Source organism: Uloborus diversus, chromosome 3 (assembly GCF_026930045.1).
Source record: "Uloborus diversus isolate 005 chromosome 3, Udiv.v.3.1, whole genome shotgun sequence".
NCBI classification, from domain to species: Eukaryota; Metazoa; Arthropoda; class Arachnida; order Araneae; family Uloboridae; genus Uloborus; species Uloborus diversus.
In genome coordinates, this window is record NC_072733.1 from 23,214,968 (window position 1) to 23,239,450 (window position 24,483).

The window sequence follows — 24,483 nt, forward strand, 5'->3', positions numbered from 1 at the left end:
ATACGAAGTAAAGGAGGTATTGTATTCACGAAAAAAATTTTAACCCCAAAAATAGACCTTAATTTTCATTTTGCTCGCCCCCGAATGAATGTTGAGGTTTTTTTTTTAAATTCAAGTCAACCACATATGGATATATGTGTAAGAACGTATAGACACCCGAAAATCCATTTTGACAATCCTCGAATCAATTACAACAAGTTTTCTCGTGACGTCTGTATGAACGTATGTATCTCGCATAACTCAAAAACGGTGTGTCCTAGAAAGTTAAAACGTAGAATCCTAGTGGGGTCTAGTTGTGCACCTCCTCTTTTGATTGCATTCAGGTGTTCCTAAGAGAGTCTTTTAAATCTTTTCGCTGGGAAATCATTGTTAATATCAATGTAAACTCAAGTGGTGTTATAATTTGGCAAACGCTTGGTGACATATCGCCAAGCTTTTGGTCACCAAGTTTTCTCGCCAATTTGTCTTTTTTTTTTCTTTTTTAATGTGGTTTCATTTTGGCAATATTGGCGATATTTAGAGAGTTAACCAGTGAATAACATTAAAATGTCCAATATTGGGAAAATTAACCTGTAAAAAACTTTTTTACTTTATTCTATATCAAATATGTATAAGAAAGTATTGGACTCGTGCAAATTTTCAAATTTAGAATTTTGACGGGTTCGAATGGCTTGAGGTGTGCTGAGTCCATTTCGACCATTTTTGGAAAATGTCAGACTGTCTCTTTGTGTGTGTGTGTGTGTGTGTGTGACCGATTTTTTGTGGCCGCTCTACAACAAATCATGAAGTCGAACGAAATTTGATACACATAAGTGCCCCTATGTAAACTTGTGCCCATTGGTTTTTGGCCAGAATTGCTCCAAGGGGGTGGAACAATGGGACATTTCTTGAGTTATGCGTGCCTGCGTTTCCTCAAAAAGTAACTGGCGGAATTAAACAAAACTTAGTCCATATGTTTCCCTTATAATGTACAGGTGCTGATTTAATTTGGCAGGACCGTAACCAGAAAATAATTTCGGGGAGGGTTTAAAAACTTTCACGCGGAACTTTGCTCTATTGGTGCGCGTTCAAGTCGTCGGGTTATCTATTATGAGAGCGTTTTATGCAATTAATATACATATGAAAAACATTTGAGTTTTGGAACAATATTTTTTGGAAATTTTTAACTATAAACGAACATTTAAATGTTAAACCGATTTTTTTAGGGGGGTGAACCTTCGGACCCCCCTCCTTGTATACGGCCCTGCAATTTTGGTGTCAATAGCTCAAACAGAGGATGAGCTATAGAACCTTTTTTGTCGTCACTTATGACTGCTATATCTCAAGAAATAATGAACAGAATCAATTAAAAATTATCTACAAGTAGCCCTTAGAAGGTACAAGAGCTGATTGTATTTTCACGTCAATAGCTGAAAAGGAAGTGGTTCAATCGAACGTTCTCTCGTTTTCATTGCGAGTGCTATATCTCAAGAAGTAATGCTTCCTTCCGGATGAAATTTGGAATAAATGTGAACCTATATGTAAATAGGCGTTGAATCAATTTTTTGGGTTCAATTCCAATGGGGGGGGGCTGATTTTTTTTTTTTTTTTTGTGCGAATAAAAATTGTTTTAACAATGCAACAATATTTAAAACAAATCGTACTAGATGTATGCGTATTTCGCGAGATTTTAATTCGAAATAATCGGAAATATTTTCTCACTGATTTAAAATGTTTAACTGTTGCCATCTTATGTTTGTTAACAGATAAAATATTTGTAACTAATTCAAGCAAGGCTTTAAAACAACTTTCAATTTTCGTTGTTTGCTTTGCTTTTTTCATAATTGGGAAATTGGGGCTGTCGTCAAGTTTTTATGTGCGTAATTTTATTTTTGCTGGGAATACTGTTTTCTCGTTAAGCATGGGGAGGTATCAGAATTCATAAGAAATAATGACCACAATATACTAGTTTGCTTCAGTTCGCAACAATCCTGGGGCAAAAATATTTAAAGTGTTTCTTTGCTTACTCCAAGGCACTGCTATTATCATTAATTGGCGAAAAAGGAAGTCACGTGAAGCCACACATCAGCTCATTTTTTACAAGGCTTAAGTAAACTTTTGTTTGAATCGTTTATAACTTTTGTTTTGGGCATATGTTAATGCGCTTATGTTTCTTACGATGCTTATTTTTTTTTTTTATATTTATAAATCAATTTCATTTATTGATACATTCTGCATGTAATATTTTGCTTTTGAATCGTTCCTTCACACTATAGCGATAATTTGAATGGTTAATGAAAATAAATAAAATGCAGTTCCACTTGCATTAATCTTTAAGTAAAATTATCACAGTTGGCTTGGTTTCGCCGTCAGTGCCAGTTTTTTTACTATTGTGCTGGACTCTTTTGATGAATTTCCTTCGTTTCCCTCTTACTTTCCACAGTATTGAAATGCAATGATGTTTAAGGTGTCAATGTATTATTTTTTATATCTTTCATACCTTAAGCAGTATGCTGATAATAAAATTTCTTTTAAAAAAAATCTGTGTTTCAGAAAAGAAGAATAATTACTTATATATAATTGCTGCAAGGTTTCTATCTATGTTATAATACCAGCGAAAATCATAATGAACTCGAGAATAATATCCCTAGCTCTATAAAAGTAAACACTTTCTTGCATGTATTTTAAAATGAGCTCTAATGAAACTTCAAATTTCCTCAATTAAAATGAGTGTTTAAGTAAACCTTTGGCTCATTTTTAATGTATTGAGCCATACATTAACTTAGTTTCTCAGATTTCTCTCTGTAAATAACCTGTTTTCATTACGTACATAGTTTTTTCTGAACCATATTGAAAAACAACTTCATTTCACGGTGTTATTTAATCTTAATCACATTTTATACAATCGTGTTTCAGTTTAAGTACTGTAGAGCTCTCTTCAAAGCTTTATGTAATTATTTTTTCAAAATTAGAGTATTTTATAGCTGTTTTGTTTCGGGCTGTAGTAACTAATTGGTTTAGATTTTAATACATGTGCATATTCATCCAAAACGAATATATGTGTTTATTTCCACGAACACAAGTCGTATTTTTTCCAACTTGTTACGGAAAATGGTAAGACAAAAAGATGAGGGGGACACTGGAGAAAACTGTTTTCAAATTGAATACATATTAACTTGTTTGGAAATTTTGCAATTTTGTAGACGGTTAAGTTTATTACTTTTATTGACATTTGTTTTATTATTGCTACCAAATACACTGGTGGACAATTGCTAAGGACGGATTCCAATGGGCTATGTAGTGCGTGAAAAAGTAAGTGTAATTCGATGCCAAGTGAAATAAACTAATGCCAGAACTCTAATACATTGCGATGACGACAATTCATTGTGCTCTGAGATCCAGAAGGCGTGGAAAAGTGTTCAAAGGACGAAACTGTCATTTTGGGCTGAATACGTAAAAGTAAATAAATTTAACTACGGCTTCATTCGTTTCTTTGTAAGATGTCAATACGGGATATGGCTACCATGGAGAGCGATGCAAGCCTCCACACGTCATGTGATGCTTTACACAGCATTATCCAGCAGCTGTTGGGGTAATATATCTCATTCTTCTGTCAGTCACGGATAAGGGTGTCCTTGCTTATTGGAGGGCGTGGAACCTGCCAGACTGCTTCTCAAAGCATCCCAAACATTTTCAATATGATTCAGATCTATAGAACGTGCTGACGATCCGATGGGTTGATTATTTTGAGTGAGCTAGACACTCTTGGACGGCAATTGTTAATGATATGTTACAATGCCATCCATGAAAATGAATTAATTGCCCACAGCATCACCGAACACGTGAACATGAGACAGTAAGTAGAACAACATTAATGTATCACTAGCCGTCACAGTTTTTTTTTTTTTGGAAGCACACAAGCGACGTACGGCCATTGATCATAATCCTACCCATACTGTGACGCAACTTGTAGGGTACTAGTTCTTTTCTTTTATGTTTGCCGGATTGTATGCTGTACCACTCTAATGTCAGGTTAGTTGTCGTCCACAATTAAAAGACGGAGTGAATCTGCTTTCATCTGAGAATAGTACGCAAGCCCAGTCGACTTCTCTCCAAATGCGATACTGAAGATATCATTACAAACAAGCAAAACACTGACTTGTAGACAATGGGATGTACAAAACAAGCTGACGGGCGTATAGTCTTACCGCATTCAAACGTCTGGCTACAGTTTTTCGGGATATTTGTTGCCTAGTAGTAGCAGGAAACTGCTTTGCTACCTCAGTAACTGTGTTGCTGATTCCTTTTCATCGCTAGCACTGAGGACCAATCTTCTGCTAACGTCGTACTGCGTACACGACCTCCCTCGTTACATTTGCAACACATTCCATTTGTTTGAAATGATTTCAAACTCTAGAAACAACCCTGTGGCTGACGTCGAACTCCCTGGCAACATCTAAATTTTTCGGCCTTCTTCCATGTTGCCAACCACACAGCCACCCATAAAATCATCTAAGGGATGTCAGGAAGACATATCGAAAAATGCAAGTTCTTCATATGATTCTTTCCCGTCAAACTTTGCTTTTATACAACAATGGTTATCACGCGTCCAATCCTTTATAACGCTTATCAGTGCCATCACGTGACCAGCAACGTCGTGAGTCTAAAATTTTCATATTCACAACACGTCTTACTGTGTCCCCAACTTACGCTAATTTCCATATTTCCTTGCCTTTCATTTTGTGGTTGCTAACGCTACTATTGCCATCCTTCCTTAGCAGTTGTCCGGCAGTGTATTATGTAATAGGCGCAACATTTAAAAGAACTGTCGGTCGTACCAATTATTGAAAAAGAAGTGCCACAAGTTTTTAATAAAGCATCATTAATGGTATTAAACACAGGAATTTAAACTCTTAATCTTTTGTATTTTACTATGCATTTTATTTTTGCTACTGTACTATGAAGAACATTCGAGCTTCTTTCCATCAACCACATCCATAGTAAAATAGAATCTCTGTTGAAAATTGTAACAAACACATATTGCTCAGTTATAGTGTCCAGTAGAGAAATTCTAAAATAATCTATCGATTGTTTTTATTACCGTTTGATGTAGATAATAAAAGTAAACAAAAGCCTAAATAGCGTTTTCTGTAAGAGCTAGTAAAAATAAAATTAAATTAAATTAACAATAGCTCTGAGAAACAAATACGAATTATTACTTTTAAAAAATTCAATGCAACAGTATTTAACCTTATTCTTAAAACGACAAGTTGACAAAAATACATAAAATTATCACTAACAATAACAAATGCCCAATTTGTAAGTTTTTCTTCTTTCGCAAGTACATTACGTCACACAAATGACTGGTTCAAGCAATTAGGAAATAAAAAGGTTTTCTACTCCTTTTTTTTCTCTTCTCCATGCGTATGCTTCATTAAAACTACAATCGCAACGACCTTTAGCAGATCTAAAAAGCTCTTCTGACATTGCGGTAATTGTACAAAGCAAAGTTTTCCTAAGAAAGTCTTGAAGACGTTTCTATTATTCTCTTAGTGAATTGGATGTGCTAGGAACAGAAAGCGTTTGAAGATAAATACGGGTCGTAATAAGGATACCCCTGAGGAATTTTATCGATCTGGTACCTGTGTGTTGTGTGTGCGATAGAATGGGCCGACGTTTCCCAATTGACACCCCTGCTACTCGATGCGTTACCACGGACAGATTTCGCTAAGTAAAATAAAAAGCAGATAGAGTTTGCTTCCCACTTTATGCTACTGCTTTTAATTCTTGTAACGTAGGTTTGAAAAGAAAGTTTTTCCAAGGATATATTAAATATTCATTAAATTTACGAAACAAGACTTCTTATTTAGGTATTTGAGCTATGCTTCTTGGGTTTTGGATATTTGATCCGGATTTATTTATAAGAGTCTTGAGCAAAAAGGATTTTATTGCTAAAGCATTGATATTGATGATACTAACTCAAGATAGTGTTAATCTTACACTGCAAAACCTAAAATGTCAGGCATATATGAATTTAAATTGGTTTCCCAATTGACACCCCTGCTACTCGTTGCGTGAACACAGACAGATTTTGCTAAGAAAAATAAAAAGCAGATATGGTTTTCTTCCCACTTTTTGGTATTGTTTTTTATGCTTGAATTGTAGAATCTACAAAGACAGTTGTTTGGACGACATATTAAATATTCATTTAAATTTACGAAATAAGACTTCTTATTTTGGGTATTTGAGCTATGCTTCCTATTTTGGCTATTTGAGCAGCATTTATTTCTAGGAACCTTCAACAAAAAATATTTTATTGCTAATGGATTGATATTGAGGATACTGACTCAAGATGGTGTTAATTTTGCAGTGCATAATATAACATATCAAGCATATATGAATTTACCTTGGTGGTTCTTTCATATCGGAAAGAACAGAGCTATTATGCTTAAAATTGCAAAATACATCCCTTTCATTCGTCTCAAAGTTAACAGAGGCATATTTCATCGATACAAAAAAAAAAAAGGTTGAACTCCTTTTTTTGTTCGCTTGTTGCCATTCCTCTTAATGTATGAAACGTCACATTCACAAAGGAAACTGTTTAAACAACGGATTCGATATTCATTTCAATTTAAGAAGAAAAACTTCTTATTTTGGAGGTCTAAACTGGATTTCTTTCTTAGAGATGCAACCAAAAAGGATCTATTCTTCGGGCATTGATGTGAAGGATATTAAGTCAAGATATGGTTAGACGTAATTTGACAAGGAGAAATGCATTTATCACGATGCATATACATTACGTAAGAAAACGGTATTATTATGCACAAAATTGTGAAATACATCAGTTATATACGTAACATTTCAAAAATATCAGAGATAGTCGCATCTGATTGCGTGTGAACACACAGACTCAAACGTGCTGAAGAAGTACGAAATTTGCATTTCTTACGTAGCATGATGTTTCACTACCCATAGAAATAGAAGACGTATAGGAGATAATATCCATAATACTTTATATTCAAATAATGTGTTCGTTACAAATTCAGAGACATTTTTGTAAAAAAAGGTTAAGAGTAAAAAAATTCGAAGCTACAATACGAGAGTAATGTTGTGATTCCCAATTCCCTGCATGAAAAAATTGCTTGCATAAGATAACCGCAATTTTATGTTAGCTGCTGGAAAAGCGAATAATCAAAGGTACAGTCGATACAGGTTTAAATGGATACAAGGGCATTTATTTTTTAATACGTATACGACCAAAATTAAGAGTCTTATGAAGAAGTAACCGACTTTGATTTGACCCACGAACACGGGAAAACCTGTCGTACTTTTTAAAATTTTATTTATTTATTGTTAAAATTATTTGAGCGGTATTATCAACAAATCGTTATTTGGGCTTAAAAATAAATTTTTATGGTTTACTTTCAACTCCATCATATAAGGTGCTCGAGGGATGAGATAATATCAACAACATGCAGCTTACTTGAAAACGAGACACGATTCCACTTTTAATACAATATATGCTTATATAAAAAGTTGTTTCTTTCAAATTTATAAGTCAATGTAATGACATTATTTGGGTCAAGTTGATACAACGTGGTTGGGCCAAGCTGATACTGTGTAATATTTATCTCATAAGTTTAAAGGGTATTTATCTTTTTCCAGAAATGCTAAGAAATGATCAGAAAGGAAAGAACAAGAAAAGGCGGAAGGATGGAAATTTGTCTTAAAGTATTTGAAGGAGCGTATTTCGAAGAATACGATACTTGTGTATAATGTTGCATATGTTCTTATTAACTGTATGAGCCTATTTACGCTTATCATCTAACTCGGATTATAACTCAATACTTGTTGTGAAAATCTTCTTTAAACAAAATCTTACATACTTCATTTTGTTACTTATTTTTTACTTCAATTTGTTACTTTATAATTTGCTGTTTATATTTTTTACTGGTCATGTGATGGGTGCGTGAAATTATAAGTTTGAATCAAAAAATGAGCGAGATGAACCTTAAGGTTCTGAAAGTCATTTTTAGAGCACTTTCCTTAACAATAATTTAAAAAAAAAATCAAATTGTATTTGTGGATCATTTATAACCGTTTTTCCCTCTCTATCGAAAACCTTTATTAAAAATATATAGACATTAAAATTTATTTTTCATCGGGGAAAATATATTTCCCTCTGTCTGTTTTTCATGTAGTGACAATATATGTTTCCAAGAAAGATCCAAACAGGTAAAATACGAAAAATGGACATAAAAGTTTAACGAGCGCATTTTTCTTCGTACTTGGAAGCAGTTGTTTTCTTGTTTATTTCACATAGAATGTAACTCAAACATGTATGTTATTTATTTATATTTTCTTGTATTCTTTCTTACTTGATTACTTCTTTTTAATTTCTAGATTCAAAAAGATTTTCTAAATAACAATTACTTTCCATTTTTTCACGTTTCTGTAATCCATCGTTATTGACTAAACACTGAAAAGGTTCAAATATTTAATTTATCGTATCATTGTCAAGGAAGTAAAGTCAAAGACATTTAATATTAAGTATCGTAACTTCCAAAATACTAACATATCTGTACTGCCATGCGTACGGATCTTATAATCACCTTAGACTTAAGCTGTTAAAGAACAAAGGATTTATGTTCAGGATTAGTTCATTTCAATAACATTGAATAATGGCGGTTTAGGATTCTCATTAAAAAAAAAAAAAAAGCTAAGGGTTGAAAAAAAAAGTTAAACAAAAAAAGCTCTATATGAATAGGAGAAATATGTACATAGGGAGACACAATCGTGAATTTTAATGTTACGAATTTTCTGATATTTCTTGTTTTAAATCGAAAGGCTACGGAGTAAAATTAAGGATCCTGTATTTAAAGGTTATTTTTCTGCATTTAACTTCAAAACGTACATATTCCAGATTAATCTTTAATATTGGAAGTTAAAGATTGCTGCAAAAATAAAAAAAATAAAAAAGAAAGAAAGAAAGAGAGAGAGAGAGAAATCATGGATGTTAAAAAAAATGCAATTTTCGTTAGACAAAATTCAATATTCGTTGGACAATTTGCACTTATTTTTGATCATATTATCTAGTTCTCGAAAAAACAAAATTAAATTCAGGACGTAAAAAGGTTTGATCTTGTGAAAAACACAAAAATGTATGTAAAATATTTTTGCAGCATAACTTTTCAAAAGTATTGCATACATGTCCTTCGCGTTTGACTTAAACTCTATTATCTATTTATAAACATACTAGATTCGGAATAAAAGTGATTCAAGCAAAACCATTATAAAGAGAAAATAAACACGTATGGTTTTTTTTTTCGAAAAACTTTGCTTTATAATTATCGCCTTCATTATATTTGATCCTTGTTGTTTTTATCGACTACTATATACGTTTGTTATAATTACCTGTCAGAGTGTATAAATATTTACGGAATAAAAATCCAAAAATTCATCTTCAAAGAAAATGCGAAAATCAGATTCGTTATATATGTATTTGCCAAAATTGTTTGTCACACACTAATGCTTTGAAATTAAACATATATGATGTAGATTGGTTCGAGCTATTGTTGTCTTTAACAATAGTTGCATGCTCTGCTTGCCATGTGTTTTTTTATTACTCTGCGGTACATATATTACAAAGCATTTAAACGATGTTTGTAAGTTTCTTTACCCTTTATATGTTAACAAAATTTGCAAATTAAAAAGTTTAGAGCAATACTGTTCAGTATTCAGCCTCTCATTCACCTCTGATGGAAGTTTCACAATTTAGAAACGAACTTAAATTTTACCAAATTTATATTAAGTCATAAACAAAACATTTTCTACGTTATCACACTTTTGTAAACTTTCAACAGAATTAAATCAATGCTTTTTGAGCCAAAATACGTGTTTTTCGCTCACAGTATACTAATGCGCATGACTACCCGCAAAATAAAGAAAGCATTTGCACAAATAGAGCAATTCAAACGAAGTGGTTCAGTTCCTTTTGCAATCCTACAATTGTATGCCTAATTTATCATCAATAATCTACAGAACTACAATTTGTTAACCACATTGCTAGCATTATCTTCTCTCAAAATACGTTAATAAGTGTGCCTTAATGCAATTGCAGTTTTCACGAACAATTTAACTAACTTTTACATACAGCAAATAATTACTACTAAAATACGATCACAGCTAACTGTTGACAAATATTATCGGCTCAAATATATAAAAAATATGTTTGAAATGCAAATCCTATAAAATTTACTTAAAAATAAAACTAAACATTAAAAATCCTAATCTCTACACTGTTTTGATAAAAAAATTATATAATAAAAGTATTTTTCCTATGCTTAATATTATTAGTGGTTTGTCTACTAAAAATGTATTATAGTTAAAAATATTGACTTAACTGGTAAATCATATACTTGTATAATAACATCATAACAGTTTAGCAGGAAGTTACTGCCCCTAAGCTTAAGCCAGGGCTTAAGCCAGAACTGCATGCAATATACCAGACAGTCCGGCTATCACATCCAATTTCGTTCTTATTAGAACTCATCAGTCTGTAATAGTGAATAACAATGCAGCTTCAATCTTAGTTTCAATGAGATGACATCTGCCTTCAGCTCGCTTATTCACCACTCCATACTGATGAGTTCTAATAAGAACGGAACTGCAGTCTCTGGATTTGATAATCGGTGTGTCTGGAACATTGCAATATAGCAGTATTCATTTGTGAAGAGGTCGTATGATTTCAAAGTGTACGTCCAATCTCAGGATTATGAGTTTTTGTCCATAATCATAAAAAAAAATTGAATTTAAATGAAAAGTTTAGTAATCAAGAGTTTTTCATATCTTGTGAAGTAAAAGTATTATGATTACTATGAGGCTAGTCCTTTTCAAAATGAAAATCACTTATTTCCTTCACGTGAGAAACAGCGGTTCATAAAGGTTATCGTGTTCACGTATCAAACGGTAACAACGAACTACATTGCAGTATAATACAGCATTGATTAGACCATCCTGAAGACAAGTTTAAATAAATAAAAACAACTTTGTAGCAAATGCGACCCCAATTAAGCTTTAAGTGAAACTCATCTAACTTGATCTGGTTTTAAATCCTTAAATTGATTCCTTGCTTCGAAACCATTTAGGAAGATTACGAAGTAAAAGTGGTCTCTATAGGGATGAACATGTAAATTTAGCTTCTAACATAAATTTCCCTCGGGAACGTTTTCCTTCCCAAATCACCCCTGGAATAGGCGATAAGGAAAAAATTGACTGTCTATACAAGTACGCTTGGCCTCAGTTTTCATAGAGATCTTAAAATATTGCTTTTCTTCGTCATAAATTTGAAAAAGCAGAGAAACGAAAAATATTTACTGTCTAAGTATGATATTGTATTCTTAATCTTGCCAAGAATCTTTATCAATATGCTTTAAAAGCTAAAAACAGTAAAACACACTAACACACACGAAAAAAAAATCAATCTTGGAAAAAAGTTTTAACGTTTTACATTCAAGAATTTTACATTATCTTATGTTAAATCTTCACCCCATACTTAAACACGTGCTTAGTCGACGCAAATTGAAACTATTAACTGGTTTTACTGTACGTTCGCTATTTAGTTATTATTAGCTGCGTTGCCCAGCTCTTCACGGTCTAACTCGAAAAAAAAGGTCAAATGATGCGTGTTCAACAATCAGTCTTCATATAGAGAAAAAAAAAATACTGTAAAATTTTTCGTCAAAAAAAAAAAAAAAAAAAAAAAAAAAAAAAAAACCCGGCAAATCCAAAAATTCTCGAATGAATTAAACGCAACCCGCCATAAATATAACTAAATTCTTGATTATCTTCTGCTGGTACTACAAAAACAAAAAAAAATTTTTAAAAAAAGTAAAAGAAAGAAGATAAATCGCCAAATAATAATCAAAAGGGGAAATTTTTACCTCAAAACAAAAACAAAATTTTATTTAGTCACAGTCGAGAAAAAAAAGTTTCAACCTTCTGAATGGTTTCATTCACGCTGATTTGAAATGAGATCGCGCAAACGATAATTTTCTGAGATAAAATTTTGTTCCACTAGGCTTAAAAATAATTTTTAATTTTCTCCCGGTGGTTTTATAGCCTTGGGGTTTTTTTCTGAAATTCGAAGGAATTATTTAGTAATTTACTTATATTTTGTCTGCAACTTGAAATGTTATAACAAAAATAACCTTTAGAAAATGATGGCCACCTTCTGGTATGTAATGTGTTATTTTGATTCCGGTTAATGGAATATCCCGCTTGTTAGAATTTTTTTTCGTGTGAAAGTAGCTAATCCTTTAAGCGAGTTCGACTGTTTTACATCACACAACCTGCATCCATGGGTTGTTAGTCACCGTGGAAACAAAATTATGAATTCAAAACAGGCCGTAGTCAAAAAGAATGGGGGGCAGAGTTATCGTCATCACGATGAAATTTAATAACATCTGTTTAAATTAATTTGCAAAAAAACAACACTGTTAAAAAACCAATTTGCTGAAATTCTTGCTTAATGGTCATAAGTATAATCAATGGTTATAAGTATAATTAATGGTTATAAGTATAATCATATATATAATGGTTATAAGTATAATCATAACCTTGTTGAAGTCGGCAACCTAAAAGCAAGTATTTGTTTTGTCTCGTTTCTTTGGTCTGTGTATAAGACATATAGTTATGAGCATAATAATTTCAGATGAAAACTGTGAATGTGTGTTTCAAGATAATTTTTTGGCAACAGGTGTTCGTGATCTTTATATCATTTAAAATTAAATATATCTGCACTAAAACAACATGAATAAAACCGATAGCTCACTTTGTACATCTAATGGCACAGAACAAATACTGCTCAATTTCACTTATTCCGCAGCTCCAACTCTGCCCTTGGTTATTATTTTAAATAGTCGGTATTAATGCAGAATGGAGTGCCCTCCTTTATGAATTACGTCTACTGGAGAATTTTACAAAAGGCATGAATAATTAATGGAAGTTTCGTACAAAAGGCCCCGCTAGTTCACTACAGCCGTAAATTTTGATTGTGTGAGCAGTGCAAAATGATCGTGTGCCGTGCGAGTGGGGATAATCTAGATGATTGTGCAAATGCAAATCAATTCGATATGTATTTTATTTTTGTTTGGTCATCAGTCAACGTTGGCTTTGATAAGCAAGAAAAAGGAAATGCTGCCGCTGCTGCAAAATGTGGACGACAATATTTTGAAGATGCAAAACGTCAGCTGATTGTGCTGAATTTACTATTTTAAGTCACTTTTCATACTAATTATTTTTTTGCAACAACTACGGTTGTGCAGGTGAAAACTACGTGTTGTTTCCTGAACAAGATCTTTTCAAATTCTTTACTGGAGAGCAACAAAGTTTTTCCAGTTTGACTTAACTGAATTTTACTTTCAACTATAGTTGAGAGCCTAAGAACGTACAGACACGCGAAATATCTATAATGATGATTCCCGAGCTAATTACAACGAATTTTCTCGTGACGTCTGTATGTACGTATGTGCGTATGTATGTCGCATAACTCAAGAACGGTAAGTCCTAGAAAGTTAAAATTTAGTACGTAGATTCCCAGTTTTTTTCAGATTCGCATCAATATAAAAACGTCTCGAGATTTATTGTAACGTCTACAGATGAAACGAGTTTTAAATTATTATAATTCTTTAATTTGTAAGAAAGTTTGCAATTTTTTTGAGCAATCACGATTGCTTATTGTTCTCACTTGACAGTCCTTGATCTTCCGGTTCCTTTTTCAGCTTGGACCAGGCCTGCAGCACCACCGTCCACCGGCGGCGGCGCGGCTGATCCTGAGCACTGTCCCCCGGAATCCACTTTTGCTGGGCAGTGGCGTCCATGTCCTACACACGCATGCGCATACACAGTCGCCTACGCGGCGCACGCCTTTACACACATACACACGCCTACGTGCACACACGTAAGCCTACACACACACGTACACAACTATATACACGTAAGCACCCAGGAGGAGGGACATGCTTGGACGGGGGAGCCATTTCTAGAAACAATAAGTCTAACCAGTAGAGTCTTGTCGCAACTCGTGATTGCAAAAAACATAATTTGAATTCAAAGTTTTGAAATTCAAATTACAGTTTTTTTTTTTTTTTTTGATGTACAGTATACTTGTACGTTTACAAAGTGGTAAAATTAAACTGACCTGTCTGATCAGTTCTACCTGTCCGATCGGAATGGATCTTCAATTATATGTTATGGTTTTTCAAAGAATGTAGAGTCAAATCTGCTTATTAGAATATCGGTTAAAATAATATCCCGCTTAATGTAATACATTTTCACTGTACCAAACCGTTGATGTCTACTATTTTAATCCCGTTTAATGAAATATCCCGCTTATTACAATAATTTTTCTTGGAAAATTGGCTATTCCATTAAACAGACTAGTCTGTAGTTTTAAATATCACAGACAAATGAAACTTTTAAAATGTGAAAAGAAAATATTACGCTTAAAAAATCAAACAGTCAAGAAATATTTTATCTATATTTTTTTCCGCTTCGTGATTCGGTGGTGGCTAAAAGTGAAGTACTGCCAAAGCATTGAACTAATTCTAAAAGAAGCAAGCTTTACGATTAATGTGAATACCTTCGTATTCACTGCGAATAAATGATTTTATTGAACTGTAAGTATCACTTTCATAGATAAATAACAATACCTACACATCTTATGCCGTTTTTTTTTTTTTAATCTACGCTGTTACGTTGTGTAAGGGCGTTGAAAATGCGGTGGTACCATTTTAACCTATTGTTGATAGGCAAGGTGAGATAGCACATAGAGCAAGCACAGTGTGGTCATTAAATATTTCGTTATTCTTTGATTTCTTAAGTGTTGTCTTTTCTTCAAAAGTTACTCAAGCGCCACCCGGTGGTACAATTTTATTTATTTATTTTTTTCCTTGCAAAAATATAGTTTACATGATCTACGCATCATATATTTGAAGTTTCATTCGGATTTGTCCAGTAGAACCGGAGTTATAAGCCAATGAGTACTGTACTGTCAGTTTAAATTTAACTACTCGGTACACTCAGACTTTTTTTTTTTCTGCGGTGGAATGGGAAACGCATAAATAATAATAAAAAATGCATAACAAAAACCGCCGAAACTGTACGATAACCTTTAAAAATAGTTTTCACAACACTATTAAAAACACAGTTAAAAATATTTGTTCTATATAGTGGATAGGGATCGCATAAAACCTAAAGCCGTATAAAAAGTTAAATTTTATAATTTTTGACTCATTTTGTTTTTTGCTTCAAACTATCAATATCTTATCTCTGCATCTGATTTCGAACATTTTTGCTATTGGAAGTAAGCAAGTAAGCCTGTAGGACTAACGGTTACAAAAAAAAGAGGTCTTGCAGGTTAAATGGAAACACACTGTATATGTATTATATAGTAAAACATAATATAATATAATATCATGAAACGATTGAAAACAAGTTAAAAAATTATATATATATATATATATATATATATATATATATATATATATATATATATATATATATATATATATATATATAAAAAATCTCGTGTCACGATGTTTGTTCGGGGTAAACTCCGAAACTACTCAACCGATTTTTCTCAAATTTCATATCAATGTGTCATTTGGTCCAACTTAAAAGATAGGATAGTTTTTATAATTTTTTACTGCAAATTTCATATTAATTATGCAATAATAGTGTGAATTAATTGTTTAGTTCTAAAAATTCTTAATAGATGGCGGTGTAAGTTAATTAATCGATATAACTCTAACATCGTATGACTTACTGCTAAAAACACCATGATAAAAAAAGCTCAGAGATGTTGCTTAGAATTTCCATATAACGTTTCGGGATATTACAGGTTATTCTTTACTTCCTGAGAAAATCAACTATATTTTTCAAAACGTTTCCTTGAATTGCTACAAATTGCAGATTTCACACCGTTGTGAAAAGTATTTTTCTCCACCAGTATCAAGATTAACTAAACGTATTTAATAGGTGTATCGGTTTCGGAGTGATTGCAGTTTGTCCAGATTGCCTCAACACCCAATGAGTGCGAAAAGTTATCTGGATCACGAAGCTTTGCAAGAGTTGCAAAGCTACTCGAGCATACTGCATTCTCGAGCTACTGCATTCGAGCTACTTGCTTGAGAGTCTGTCTTCGCGTTGGAAATGCGTGTATTAATGCTTTGTGAGCTTTCTTAGAAAAGCAGGAAGGTTCCAGGCTATTATATTAATCCTGCGTTAGGCTTCTCTGCAAGTGCCAGAATCACAACTGCCTTTTTAACCAAGAAGACTACTGAATTCTTCAAAAATATTCCAGGTTTATTTCAGGAAAGTTAATGAATTTAAGCGGAAAACAATTATTTTCTTTATTTTGTTCCGCAGGAAATTTTTAATATCATTAATTCTTGCAAAGATACATTCGCAACAGAAAATTGCAGTGACAATGGCATCGTCAGGCATTGCTGCTACTTTTTTTAGATGGTACACGAACAGCACATTCAGCTTGGTATGGCTGTAGTGTTGCAAGAGAGTGAAATTATAATTTGGGATGAGTGTACTATGTCTCATGAGTAAAAGCATTCATTCGAAGCACATCATAGGATTATGCAAGATTTGAATGGCAACGATAAACTTTTAGGCGAAATTGTCTGAATACTGTCTGGGGACTTCCGGCAGACATTACCAGTTATTCCGATGAAATCAACGCATGTTTAAAAAAAACGTTTTTTATAGCGTAATGACGAGATAATGCGATTGGCCATGAACATGCGAGTATAAACGCAAAATAATCTAATCGCACAAGTATTTTCTAAGCAATTGCTGAGTATTGGAAACGGTGAAATTGAACTGTATCAAAATATACAGTACAACAAATAGCCAGACAATTTCTGCACTGCCGTTGAGACGAAAAGTGAACTAATTGAGAGTCTATTTCCGGATAAATTTAATTTTTTAAAAATCATAATTGCCTCTGTAATCGCGCTGGTTTTGTAGCAGTTTTGTTTTCGGTAAACATTCCCGAGCAGACAGGAATATTTGTGGATCGTCAATTGTCGACTGTCAAATACATATCCTGATGCATGTCGCAAGTTGTATTTATTGGTAGCACAAAGTCATTGGGAGTTGACACTTTCTAATGCAGGTTTGACATAAGGAGAAACAGTATTCGTCAACTGTTTAAAACAATTTTGACGACATACTATCCAACACAATCATTATTTTTTAAGGAGAAACTATATTACTTTCACGTTTGAAGACGTATTTCATAAAGTTTAACAAACACACAAATGTCCAAATCCAGATTTTACACCAGAGATGAATATGAAGCTTTAGTTTTAACTGAAGGTTTTTGCGTTTCAATTTCAAATTTACCACTTAGTTATTATGATATGCCGTCACTTGATAGTTGGGCCACCGACTTAGTTAACACTGATTTGCAACGTATAACAACAGAGCAATGACTCTGTCTTAGCTACAATTATTGCGAATAATGAGCCATTACTGACGGCTTTAAAAAAAAGCTCTCCATTGATGCTGAACAAGTTGTCGATGAAAACAAAGCAGTAAACACTTCAAATGAATTTTTAAATTCCCTGGATACACCAGGAATGCGTCTACACGATTTCCGGTTGAAAATTGGCTCAACAATTTATTCTTTTTCGCGATTTAAACCCACCTAAATTACGCAACGGTACACGTTTCTACATAAAGTCAACAATATTTGTCGGAAAAGTTTAAAGGAGAAATGTTTGTGTTGCCACGTAATCCATTATTAGCGTCATAATTTTCAAACACATTTGAAAGGCTTCTATTTTTGATTCGTTTAGCTTTTGCAAAGACCATAAATAGATTTAAAGAACAAAAAATGTCTTCTTTCGGTTTGTTCTTGAAACATAAATATTTCTCTTATGGGCAACGAAATATTGCCTACTCACACGTGGAAAGTTATCATACTTTTCGTATTAGCAAAAGACTGGTTGATCAAGAACATTGTGCACAACTTAGTGCTTAGACAGTTTTCAGTTTTCAAATAATAGAAACAATAGTTCGAAGTCAATGTTATCTACTTCATTGAAAAAATTTAATTTTTATACATTTTTAATTTAGTTAGTGTATTTTGTAAAGAAGTTATTGATTACAAACTATAGAGAAAGCTAATGTGAATAAAATGTAGTGTAGAATCTAAAAGTGTATGGTGGTTTACGCTAAGTTTCTACATTCGGTTATTTTACAATCAGTTTCGATATTTACTATCACTTTCAATTTTTTTTTTTTTTTTTTTTTTTTTTGCGGAAGTTATACTTACAAAATTTACTAAGCGTAAGTATAGTGCCATAGAAAATTTAGTTAGTACTTATTGAATTCAATAAGTACTTTCTTCAACCTGCACGGTAAAAAAAAAAAAAAAAAATCCGATAATTGCTTGCAGTTCTGCCTAAGCTTTGGCTATGTTTGCATTACTGCTTATAGAAGTTCCTTAATAAATCAGAAAGGTACTAAGCATTTTTTTGTATCCCTTCCTAAGTTTACATTAAAGTTCCAGAAACACGACTAACTTCAAACGGGGAGATCTTCGAATTTTTCAAGAGGCTTCCGAGATGATTTCAGGAAGGTTATTAACTTTTATCGGAAAACTTTCCGGGTTTTGGCTTGACATGATACTGGCAGAAATTGGCCGCATCAGCTGCCAATAATTTTCCAGGAACATTTAGGAATCGTTTTTAAATTGAATAACGCCCATTATCAATCTCATATGTTATAAATTCGGCTATACTATTTTAAGCTCTATTAAAAATATTTATTTGATTCTATCAAAATAATGAGTTCAAGTTTATTTTAATCCAACTTCTTTGCCACAGCAACGCGTGGCTGGGTCAGCTAGTATATATATATATATAATACAGAGTTGACTCTCTGTTTATCGACGGTCTATTTAACGACGGCTTTTTACGGTCCCAGATGGTTCACAATAATGCTAAAAGCATTCTTTTTAAGGACGCTTTCTACTTAAAAGCGATTTTTTGTGGTCCCTTGAAAGTCGTTAAATAGAGAACCGACTGTGTATGTGTGTATAGGGGTAAGTGGTGTACCTCGGACATATGTGTACCAAGGACCTAGGCTGATTATAGCTCTGCTTATTAAAATAGTTGAATAGTAACACATAAGTAGTTAAAATATTTGCCACTAAGGGTCTCAGTGCATACCTTTTTGTTTTGTTGAAAGCAAAACTGATTGAAGTATTATTGAAAAAGGAAATCCACCAATCAAAAGTAAGTTTTTCCAGAAACTTTTATGTATTTTTATTATGAAACATATATTGTTCATTCTGAAATGAAGGCCATGCATTATACAGTCATGTTCTAACTGTAACACCATGTGCTTGAAACAAAGTTAGACCTAACTCTAATATAATAGTCAGCTATTTTGTTTTTTAAAACCAAGTGGTGTACTTCGAACCCAATACAAGTGGTATACCTTGGACTGGTTCAAGATACACACTTCTGCATAGCTGTTACAACTCCTAAAATTTTACTGGGTGATGGTTTAACTGGGTTTTTACTTTATGATGTTACTGGTGTGCCAATATCTGAAGCTAGTAGGTACTTCTTTGTCAAGCATTGTCACTCCTGAAGAAATAAGGCTATATCCAAAGGCACTACAGAGAAAACAATTTTGTAGGGGAAGAACTAAAAGAAAGTCTTGTATTTTAAACCGATACACCCGAGAAAGAGCTTCTTAAAATAGAAAAGGCTAACAGGGCAGTGAAAAAAGAAGGGCAAACTAAGACAGTAAAACCCCCTACCAGGCCAGTTAAGAGAAAACTTCATTATTCTTCAGAGTCTGAACTTGAGAATATTGAAGATTTATATGAGGAATCCGATGTTTCAGAAGAAGATTTTAAAGAGCTAGAAGATCCAGATAATGTCAATATTCAGATTGTTGTTTTTGTATTGGTAAAATTCGATGGCAAGAAAACTTTAAAATATTTTCCTGCAGAGATTATTTTTATTGCTGATGATGGGATATGAAGTTAAATATCTGAAAAATGTTACACCCAATACAATGCGGTAGGTCTGAAAGGCAGCTCCAGAAGTTAACATTTGGAATTGACTTATGCAATAACAACCTTGGTTAGAAAAAAGTGTAGCTTAAAAAAATAATCTTGAGTATGGTTTTCAGAAGCTAGAGCATCTTGTAATTTTATTAAAACAGTAAAACGTAATAAGATAATAAGATTTAAATTCTTATTTATTTTTGAAACAAATAAAAAATGTATTTCTAAATTTATGTTTGGTTTACTGATTGATAAATAGTGATGTTCTTACTGAAAATCATGTTTTTTTTAACCTCTTAATCATTGGTCCAAGATAAAAAATCCTAAGATCCAAGGTACACCTCGGCACTAATTGCATTCTTCTGTTTTTCTTTAAAAATGTAATTGAAATAAGTTAAATAAATTTTTAAGATAATTACATGTTGTGTAAAAGTTATAACTATAGGTATTTGTAGTTAGATTTGGCAAATAATTATAAAATTAAAATTGAAAAGTGAAAATAGGTCCGAGGTACCCCACCTTCCTCTACATATATATATATGTATGTATATATATGTATATACATATATATATATATATATATATATATATACATATATATATATATATATATATATATATATATATATATATATATATATATATATATATATATATATATATATATATATATATATATATATATATATATATATATATATATATATATAATGTCGTTTTTTTAATGATCCGAACGACTTCGTTCATTTTAAAAAGTTGCAGGTGATCTCTCTGCACGACATACTACTGCACATTCAAAATGTTTCATTATATCAGTAATATTCTTTGAAAGAAAAATAACTAAAATAATCTAAAAGTAGGAAAATATGCCAATGAAAAATGAATCAAAAAAGCTTTATTCAGCTTTAGATGTTAAAGCAATTATAGTTCATTTTGTAAGATATTTCTCAGTTGCAGAAGGGTAAGATGTGTTTTCCATTCCAAAAATCGCAGACTCCATTTCAGCACGTTACTAAATTATGTTATTAAATTTTCCTATACTAGGAGGCTCTGCCCCCTGCTCGCAAACGCTCACCAACCCCCGAAGATTGATTCGCAATCGTATTTGATTCGCAATGATTTAAATCATCAATTAGAAAGAAACAGATTAAAAAAGGCTCAAAAGCACCCCTTCCCCTGATTTCAAAATAACTTGTACCAACTTGCAGAGCCGTAAGGGCTAAGGGGCTGCTGAGCATCGGAAAATTCCAGTTTTGTACGTTTGAAAAGTGGCTTTCATATTCGTGGTCTCTAGTAACATATTTTGCTCGATGCTTGAATTGAGTTGAGCCTAAGATTTTCCGTTGAAATCAAAACCATTAAAGTTTGTGAATAAGAAAGAAGAAACATGCTTGTCGAAAAGACATAACTATGGCAACGTCAAATAAAACATCAATAATTTTAATGGATGTGAGATTATTCGAACTTGGTTTTTAACGGCTTGTAACTTTTTTCCTTTGGATGTAGAATCTTAGTTTTTCGACATTAGGTCGTGTTAGACATAGAGTAAAAAAAAAACGCTCATTTCAGTGGTGTCAAAAAGAAAACTGTGGGACAATTCCTTCGTTTTTACTGATAGATTTAATAAAGAAAGTAATGCAATTTTAGCTAAGCCTAAAACATTTTGAGCTGAAAACGTACATTAATCCCGCCGTATTTAAGTTAGAGCAGTGAAATAAATTGCGTTGAACTCGAAAAATTCTACCCTTTCTAACGATATATAATATTAATATGTTCAAGTAATTGTTCACCCCTTTAAAAGGACATAATAGGCAATTTTGCGCGATTTTTGAGCTTAAACAGTTAATTACAAAAAAACTAATTCGAAATTTTAAAAAAAATAAAACCCTAGGTGCAAACTACCGGGATTCGAAGTAACTTTGTATAGCATTCTAGGACTATAGGTGCTATGGGGTCTCCTGGACGCATGTCCGCCACAGACTTCCTTCCAGAATTTCTTAGAAACCTTACTTTTTTTACTATAAAGAGATTTAAAAAAAACTGTTTGTTACGATAGAAAATTTGTAAAATTGAACTTACATCAAATAGTGCACTAATTCTAAATAGGAATATCATATCTCCAAACTTAATATGGTCACAGGTGAAAATAAAAAAAAAATAATTTTAATGTGTATTTTAGCTTACATTTTTAAAGAAATATAAATCACGGAAAAGATAAAACAGAAAACTACCAAAAAAAAAAAAAACAGGCTATAGTATTAAACAGGAAAATAAAGAAATATTTATAAAAACTATGTACGTTAAATATACATAATTTCAACGAAAATATTATAATCATAAAACGTCTGCATTTAAAATAAAAACTTTCGTAAGTTGTCAAAACTGACATTTTTTTGATCCCAAAACACACATCTGTCAACCATGACATCTACTCAGAAGAAAGAGGTGCCTTCCGTCTAATATTTTTTTTCAAGTTACAGCACTGTATACATATAGTATTACCAATAGGTATAACGAAAAAACAACAAATATATTGGTAGCTCAGCCGGAGAATCGGATGATTTAATCAAAGAAAAAAAACTCACCTACATATTAGGGAGCTTCAAAATTATTCCACAATAACAATGAGAACAGAAAAAAAAACACAATACAACACTTTTTGTAATGGGGGAAAAATCGGTACAGGTGGTAGTTGATAGGAGGGATGTTAAATAAGACAAAAAGACCGCCAGAAAAAGTGAGAAGGACCAAACAGTTGCACAAAACGTTACTAATGGATACATGAAGCGTGAGAAAGATTTTAGCAAGTACGTGGGTCAGGAAATTGGAATGACGAGACATTTTGTTAGTAGCCCAAGCAAGTTACACAAAACGATACTAATGGACACATTGGAAAATTGCAAATGAACTGCAACGGTTAAAGAAAAATGATGAATACAGCAGAAAGTAAAAAGGTTTGAAATGAACAGATTGTCCTGCACTGAGAAAAAGGAAATTTGAGATTGATTAATGAGTTAAAAATTCAAAGATAAATGTTAAAAAAAAATGCTATTTTATCACAATTGCATCAATGCAAGATTCCAAACTGCTCACCGTTCAAAAAAACGCTCATTCTTTTTTAAGGTGAAAGAACAGATCTGTTTATTTTAAGGATTCGTTCTTTTTAACCCGTTCCTTCGTGAACGACACATCCCTAGCGTGTACATACTGTATTCCAAGATATGTTTAAAGTTATTTTTATTACATTCTAAACTAACGACCATTTTGCATTAGATTTATAAGCAATTAAAATAACTCGAAGCTGAAAAATCAAAAGCTTGAAAGAAACTCCCAGTTTATTTAGAAATGAACATCGCAGAAATGAATGGTTAGTATTTCTGCACTAATGACGCTGTGCATCTTTATTCAAACCTATTGAAAAGAAATAGAGCAAAACCAAGTTTTTTGAAGAATAAAAAATACTCGAAATATTTTATTCCAACTAAGCAGAAATCGATTTGTTTACAGTTATTTTCCCGGTCGATGTTAAAATGAGTAAAATACATCTGCTTCGTAGTAAGTTTATGCCGAATGTCGTCTTGAACATACCATTTTATTGCTCGAGATAAAGAATCGCAGTAATTTTGGCAACGTTTCTAAAGATTTTAATGGAATTATCCGATGTTGATTTTCAAGACCTTTTGGATGTTTATTCATGGATTTAAAAAATATATATTTGTTTGAATGCTTTCATGCGTGATTTAAGTTAATGGTGCATCTGCCTGAAACTTTTAATAATTAAGAGTCGATGCTTATTCTTTTAGGTCAACATTGAGCGTTATTGCTGATTACTTAGGGAATTCTTCCTGTAAAAATGAATTGCTTTCGTTAAATTTTTAGCAAAGCAGACACTCTATTTTTTTTTATTTTGTTTATACTAGACAATAAATCGTCATGGTATGACGGGGGTAAATTGTCTCTTTATCAGAGAGATTGCCTTCAAATTTGACGTTTTCCAATAAATTTCTGTATCTCAAAGCAAGACTAACGTTAAGTCCTATTTTCACTACTTTTCGAGAGAGCGCAAAAACTTTTGCTTACGGCATACGCAGGTTGTGACTCGCGCTCTTATCAAACTGGTCATTAAATATGCAGGGGTTTTTTCTGTTTTGATTTCTTGAGAAATTACGTTGGCTTAATACGGAATAGGAATCATATTCTTAGTCTGACCACCGATGGAAAGGCTAACATCCGATTTACAGGCGGAAATAGACGCATTTGTTAGTTTTAAGCCTAACACTTTATTAAAATGAAATTACTGAATTTTAGTTGATCCAACAATGAAATAATGCCCTCACGCTAATCATTTATAACCTATGGTTTCGTACTACGGTAGGAATAGACGGACAAAAGTACATACATTT